The sequence below is a fragment of the Arachis ipaensis genome, chromosome B10 (assembly GCF_059453495.1).
Source record: "Arachis ipaensis isolate K30076 ecotype BB chromosome B10, ASM5945349v1, whole genome shotgun sequence".
NCBI lineage: Eukaryota > Viridiplantae > Streptophyta > Magnoliopsida > Fabales > Fabaceae > Arachis > Arachis ipaensis.
The window spans coordinates 110,201,414-110,208,484 of NC_142435.1; the positions used below are offsets into that span (position 1 = coordinate 110,201,414).

At 30.9% G+C, this 7,071-nt stretch overlaps 1 pseudogene; it reads left to right on the forward strand.

Annotated features, from left to right (window-relative positions):
* Positions 1-4,945: 4,945 nt before the first annotated feature.
* Positions 4,946-6,196, forward strand: LOC107620836 (F-box/kelch-repeat protein At3g23880-like; annotated as a pseudogene).
* Positions 6,197-7,071: the final 875 nt, after the last annotated feature.

Sequence of the window (7,071 nt, forward strand, 5' to 3'; positions counted from 1 at the left end):
ATGTCCTTAGAAAAGTGAATTACGTAAATGTTGTAGGAATTAGTTTTAACATTTGATGAGCTATTTTTCGGAGTAGATCATCAATTCTATCCCAAACATTTATATTCTAACTTCAAGAAGAAGTTTTTAAAACTCAAACTAAAGCATTCATGATGTGTAATTGACGGCAGGATAACATTGAATCACTTTTACAAACGTTAAGGATACAAATAGGACGATTTAAACGTTAGGGACACAAATAAGATTTACCCCAAACGTTGACGACAAAAACGATACTTTACTCTATTAATTATTTAGTATCTGTTGATGCATTAAATATATGTTCATAATTTATATGTTATGTTCATCATTTAAAATACAGCTTTCATGAAAGTTTAGCTACGGGCAAGAAGAAGCAAAAGGAAGTGCACTCACCCCTCAACAATAACCAATCAACACGTTGAAACTCACCTACCACCCAACTACAATCAGTACCACCACCAGCATGAAATTATTTTTATGAATGTAGTTGATAAGATGACAACAGCCATAACCTCTCTGACAAAAATCCTTGAAAAACAAACACAAATGGCTTATCCATTGTACGCTGTGAATAGAACTAGATCAGACAATCCGTACATAGAAAATTTAGCTATTAATAATATGACAAATATCAATAATTCAAGAACTGATAACGAAGTTGACATAGATAAAATAATGAGCAAATTCATTCGATCCCAAGAATGTCATATAACAAATGTACAACCCACCCTACACAAATTCCTCCTAGAAACAATTCTGATAAGCACACAAATGACATTACTCTCAAGGAGCTGTTCAAACCAAATGTCTCCCCACGAAGATCATCTGAATTAGATTGGAATTTAAATACAGAAATATATATTGGTAAAAAGGGTACTTTATCATTTGGTTTATTGCGGCGTTCATGTGGCCCGAAAATTGCACAGGTATGTGTATAAAAACATGAACTTGTATTGTTGTGATGACATTGTTTATCTCAAATTGTTTTTAATTTTATTATTTAATTACACATGATAATGGCTTTGTGCTTGCAGTGGATGCCCATGAATTTTAGGCCACCGGATGATATGATTCTAACAACGGATGAGCTTGTTTGTGCTGCTTATATTTTTTGCCCAGATTTAAAGGTTCCAAGTTAATCGGTAAATCATCATAATGCTATTTGATTTGTTGCAAGTCTATTTCATACTATGGCTACAACAAATTCCTCAAATAATTATTTGCATATGTATTCCTATAGGGATAAAGTAATGGTGTCAACTCGTACATCATATGAAAATAGAGAAAATTTGGCCACGTTAATTTCAGGAGAATAAGTCATCCAAGATGTAAATATTGTTTTTTTTTTGTTATTTAACATGAAAAGTACAAAATGTTAAAGTTATATATCGTAAAATTAAAAATATACAAATGTATTTGTTTGTAGGTTATAGATTCCCTTACTTGCATTCTCACTCAAGAGCATAAAAAGCTTAACAAATTGCCATCCATATGGTTTCTGCCAACAACCTTTACAGTAAGTTTCAGAACATAAATACTCCAACAAAAATTTTAATAAATAATTTTTTGGTTTAACTTTCAAGTAGTATATAAATGATTTGATTTCATATTTTTTAGGACAAATTAATCAGCAACTAGCACTTACCTGGTCCAGACCACCCAATCAACTAAGGGAACAATTTGCATATCACTACATGTATAAGATTGAGTGCTTATCAAGGGTAAGTCGTTTAATTTTTAGTAGATAATATATGATTTATTTAATCCAAATTGTATGTTTATCTTGCTAGCATAGACTGACAATCCTCGTTATTTCGTAAATAATTAGATTTTTGTCCCGATCAACGACCTTAATGCCCATTGGTTTCTGATGATTGTAGACATGAAAAAAGAACATATATTTGTGCTTGATTCTTGTAAAATCCCAAACAGAAACTATGGTAGGCTATTATCAGTTGAAACCATGGTATGTAGCCCAGAGTTATTTTATTCAATAAAATTAATTTTTCATCTTTTATTCTCTCATAATTTTAAATATTTTTTATATAACAAAAAAAAATATACCTCATTGTTTGAAATAACAATTTAAGTTTGTATTTCAATATCCTTGCTATATTCGGTTTGTAAGCTAATAGTAATTTGTTTATTCGAAATTAAGGTTCATTTTTTAACATTATTATCAAATTAATAATTTTTAATTTCTTTAAAACCTAACCATTTTAGACATATAATAAAAATTAACCCGTTACATTGCTTGCTTTAGACAATATCCAACTATATATTATGTCATACAGGCTATATTTACTGAACGAATGTTAGAACACAAATCTTTCTACAATTCCAGTGAAATCAATGTACCTCGAGTGTCTAAATTTCATATAGTGGAACTGCCTGACCTGCCACAACAGAGGAAGGACTAGTAAGTAATATTAATTTATAAGTCATTTTACTTTCATGTCTATTAAGTTTATTATGTACGAATTATATGTTAGGTTAAACTGATAAAGTAGTACAATCACACATTTAACTAAACAGTAATGACTGCAGTATCTGGGTTGCTCAATGGATGAAAGAGTGCGGGTGGACTGATAATTTTGGCATCATGGTGACCAATCTAATTCATGTTCTAAATTTTTTATAATTATTAGAGAAAAATGTTATATATATCTAATTATATATAATATTCTAATTGCTTTGTGCTTTTTAAAATTACTAGGTATATGGCAATGATAGGATGATGCTAACAATTGACTTAGTGAGTAAGGAATTCAATATGAAGAAGTCAGAAATTATGGATAAGGCACATACATATATGAAAGATATGCTTCAAAAATAGTCACGATTGTAAAATGATTGAAGAATTATATTCTTAAATTCATCACATTTTATATTTGCTGAGACACGTCAAATTTTGTTAGGCATCTTTTTAGTTTAGGTTGTTCTTAGTATCCTATCCTCGAAATACATCTCTAATAAACTTGGTGGAGTTAGTTTATACGATATTTTGTTATATAATCGAAATTACTGTTGAGTCATTTTAAAAGACATATAAAAAATTTACTTAACTCACATAATACTAACAATCAACATAATAATATAATCTATCATGAACAAAGATTAACACACAATCCTTACACAACACATTGTAACTAAAAAATTATACGCATGATTTTACAAAATTAGATGATAAATGATACACATTAATTAAGAGTTTGATTAGCATATTTTGACAAAGAAATAATTTTTTTTCTCATTTCATCCATTTATTAAACCTAGTTCCAACATAATTATTTATATAATAAACTAAAAAAGGCATAATTCTGGATATTTTGTTGTAAAATTAAATGACAGATTTGAAGAAAAGAGGGAAGGAATTTTGATAGTAGTGCAGTGTGATTTGTGATAACTAGTTATTATTTGGTGAAAAAGAGATGGAATAGAAAAAACAAAAATTCCAAAGGAAAGAGAACACAAAACTGTTGTGCAAAAGCTCGGTTAAAAAATCGGCCAAATCGATGGTAAACTGAAAAACCGGCCAAAAAATACCATTATTAACAATTAGTACTTAAAAAGGTTTGTGGAAGAAATTAAAACGAAGGATAAATAAATACGGTGTGCTCACTCATACAAATTAAAAGATGGGAAGTATGAAGTTGTTGCACGATAAATAAAACAGAAAAAAATCAGAAGAGAATTGAAACGGTTATCTCTCACTTTTTCTCTGTTTTATTTATCCCCATCAACCTCTCCTAATAGTTGGCAAACCTCTCCTAACAATTGGCAAACAGTTATCTCCTACTCTTCCTCTGTTTTATTTATCACCATCAACCTCTCCTAACAATTGGCAAACGGTTATCTTCCACCCTTTCTCTGTTTTATTTATATCCCTAATACACAATTAAAACAGTTATCTCCCATTCTTTCTCTATTTTATTTATTCATCAACTTCACACTTTTCATCTTTCAATTTTTAGGAGTGGACACAATTGTCGTATTTATTCTCATCATGGAACTTGAACATGTACAAATTTTTTATTATTTTCAGAAAATATATTTTTATATGTACAAATACATATATCTCGTTTACACTATAAACGAGATATATGAAAATTGAAAAAATACACATATCTCATTTATACTGTAAATGAGATACATACAAAATTATCTCGTTTACAGTGTAAACGAGATATGAGAGGCTGGCGTATTTTCGTAATAATTTTAAAATTATTTATTTCGTAATAATTTTTATTTTTTTCATTTATTATGTGAAAAATATCTTTTTTTTAAGGAAAAAATATCTTTTAAAAAAATATAAATTGTAGCTTCTCAAAAAATATATTTTTTTCTTTATTTCTAGTACTTTTACATTTTATATTAGAAATTTACTAAACACTCTAAAAAATAAAAAATATATATTTTTTATTGAAAAAAGATCTTTTTTTATCGATTTAATAACGCCCAAACAAATACTAAAAATTTATTAAACACTAAAAAAAATAGGATATTTTTATATCAACTTAACAACACTCAATATGCACTTAATAATACAAGTTCATTGTATAAATTTTAAAATCTTATAAAAAAGAGGATGCAGAATTTGGACTTCAAAATTCATATAGAGCACAAACAACCAATTTTAAAATCTGATTATCGAATAGATAGATTTTTGTTTCTTTTAAATAGAGAGATTAATTCATTTCATGTTACAAAAAAGATAGTAAGATATATTTTTGAATCTCTATTTTATTTCACTCTTTTTTCAAAACTCAAAACGCATGCGTAGGCGTTATATTACGGGAAAGGTAATGGAAGAAATAAATAGCGCCGAGCTGCCAAGTTTGTGAAGCAACATTTTAGTCACCACCGCCATCGCCACCAACCTCTGCTGAACTCCGAACAGCATTATTCTCTCCTTCAAGTAGTTATGACGCAGGCTAGTGATTATGATGAGAGGAACAGGAAGCGTTTGAGAGCCACCAGGAACGGCCTGAAACGGCTGCTGCCTTCAACGGTAACGTCATCGGAGCCACATCCAGTCCTTTCGGATGAACTCATCAGAGAAATATTGTTGAGGCTTCCGGCGAGGTCGCTGCTTCGGTTTCAGAGTGTGTGCAGTTCATAGAGAACCTTAATTTCCAGCTCCCAATTCGCCAACGAAGATGTTCAACGTTCAATCTCCGCTGATTCAAGTTTTAGCCATCCACAAGTTGCTTATCATGCTTGTTGGTTCTACAGATACAATGGATTTGGAGATTTCTCGGTTCGATCTTTGTTTGACAACCCTTCTGAACCTACGGAAGTTGTTCGCTTTGTAGGAAAACGTAGCCACAAAATTATTGGCTCTTGCAACGGATTGCCGTGCTTGCTTGACATTACTAATATAGATAACTGTATCATTCTGTGGAATTCTTGTATTGGATTGACATCCCAACCGCTAGAAATTTGGGGTTTCGTAGGAGTTTGCGGCTTTGGATATGATCATGTAAATGACGAGTACAAATTTGTTACGGTTGTAGATCAGATACACAAACATGAACCGCTTAGATATGAAACTAGAATTTATACATTTTGCTCGAACCCTTTGATGAGAATCATTGAAGAAATCACATTTAAAAGGATAAATGGTGAGGGTAAAGGGGTATTTGTGCTTGGCACCGCCACTCTTAATTGGATTCATTGGCATGACACTCTAGATTACTTGGTTCTTTCCCATGACTTGGTGAAGGAGACTTGTAGTGAGTTTTCTTTGCCTCTCAACCTCAAGGATCCGGAAAATAAATCCTTCATCTTCCCACACTTATGTATGCTGAAGAACTACCTTGCATTTTGTTCTAGTCATGAGAAAACTCATTGGTCTTTGTGGCTGTTGAAGGTGTATGGAGTGTCTCAATCTTGGACTAGATTGGCCACCATCCACTGCCACCCACTACTTATTGGTGCTGAGTTATAGCCATTGTATATCCGGGGAAATACTCTTCTTATGGCAGCGGCATCAACTTCAAAGATAGTTCTGTATAACTTGGACGATGGCAGCTTAGAATTTCCTCTACTAAAACCCACTCCTTTGGATGTCTCAATGGGATTGTGGTTCCATATTTATCATGAAAGCTTAGTTTCACCATCATATCGTTGCCTTTGAAGCAGCTTATCCCAAATCTGGTTTATCAAACCCTAGTGTACAATCTCTCTTCTAAATGCTTTAATTCTTGTTAACTAATTCTTGTTATTATTCTTTTTGTTATATCAAATTCATATGCGCATGCTAGATTTGTAGGAATATAATGTACAAGTGTCCCTTTGCACTTGCTATTCCTATATACTTTATGCTTTCTGTTATTTCAAAATGACGTATTGATGCATTTTTTTCTCACAAGTTAAAAAAAATAGGGTAAAGTATATTTTTTGTCCCTGAAGTTTGACAAAAGTTTCAAAAATATCCATAAGTTTTATTTTGTTTCGATTTTGTCCCAAAAGTTTTCGATTTGCATCAAATATACTCTTGGCGGCTAATTTTTCAAAAAAATTAAGACCAATTCAACAACAATTTCATAAGAACAACCATCAACACAAGCAAATCAAGCATCATTTTCATACATTATTGTTAGATTGGTCTTAAATTTTTTGAAAATTTAGCCGTCGGGGGTATATTTGATGCAAATCGAAAACTTCTGGGACAAAATTGAAATAAAATAAAACTTAAGGGTATTTTTGAAACTTTTGTCAAACTTCAGAGACAAAAAATATACTTTACCCAAAAAAATAATATGAACTTCTGATATGCTAATCTGGTGACATTTGTTATTGATGCGTATTAACATAAGAATTTTCATGGGCAAAACTGGAGCTTAAAAGAAAAGATTCTAAACAATAAGTCATGTCACAGAGGAAAAAAAATTGTATGCCTTATTATCTGGATACCGCTTGTAGTCCTTTATATGTATTTCTTTAAAATAACACTATTTTTGAACATAAGAATTTAGAAATTCAAACCAACATGTTTTTGTTAATTTAAAATAAGCATGGACCATGTGAATGCCAATTTGACATTTA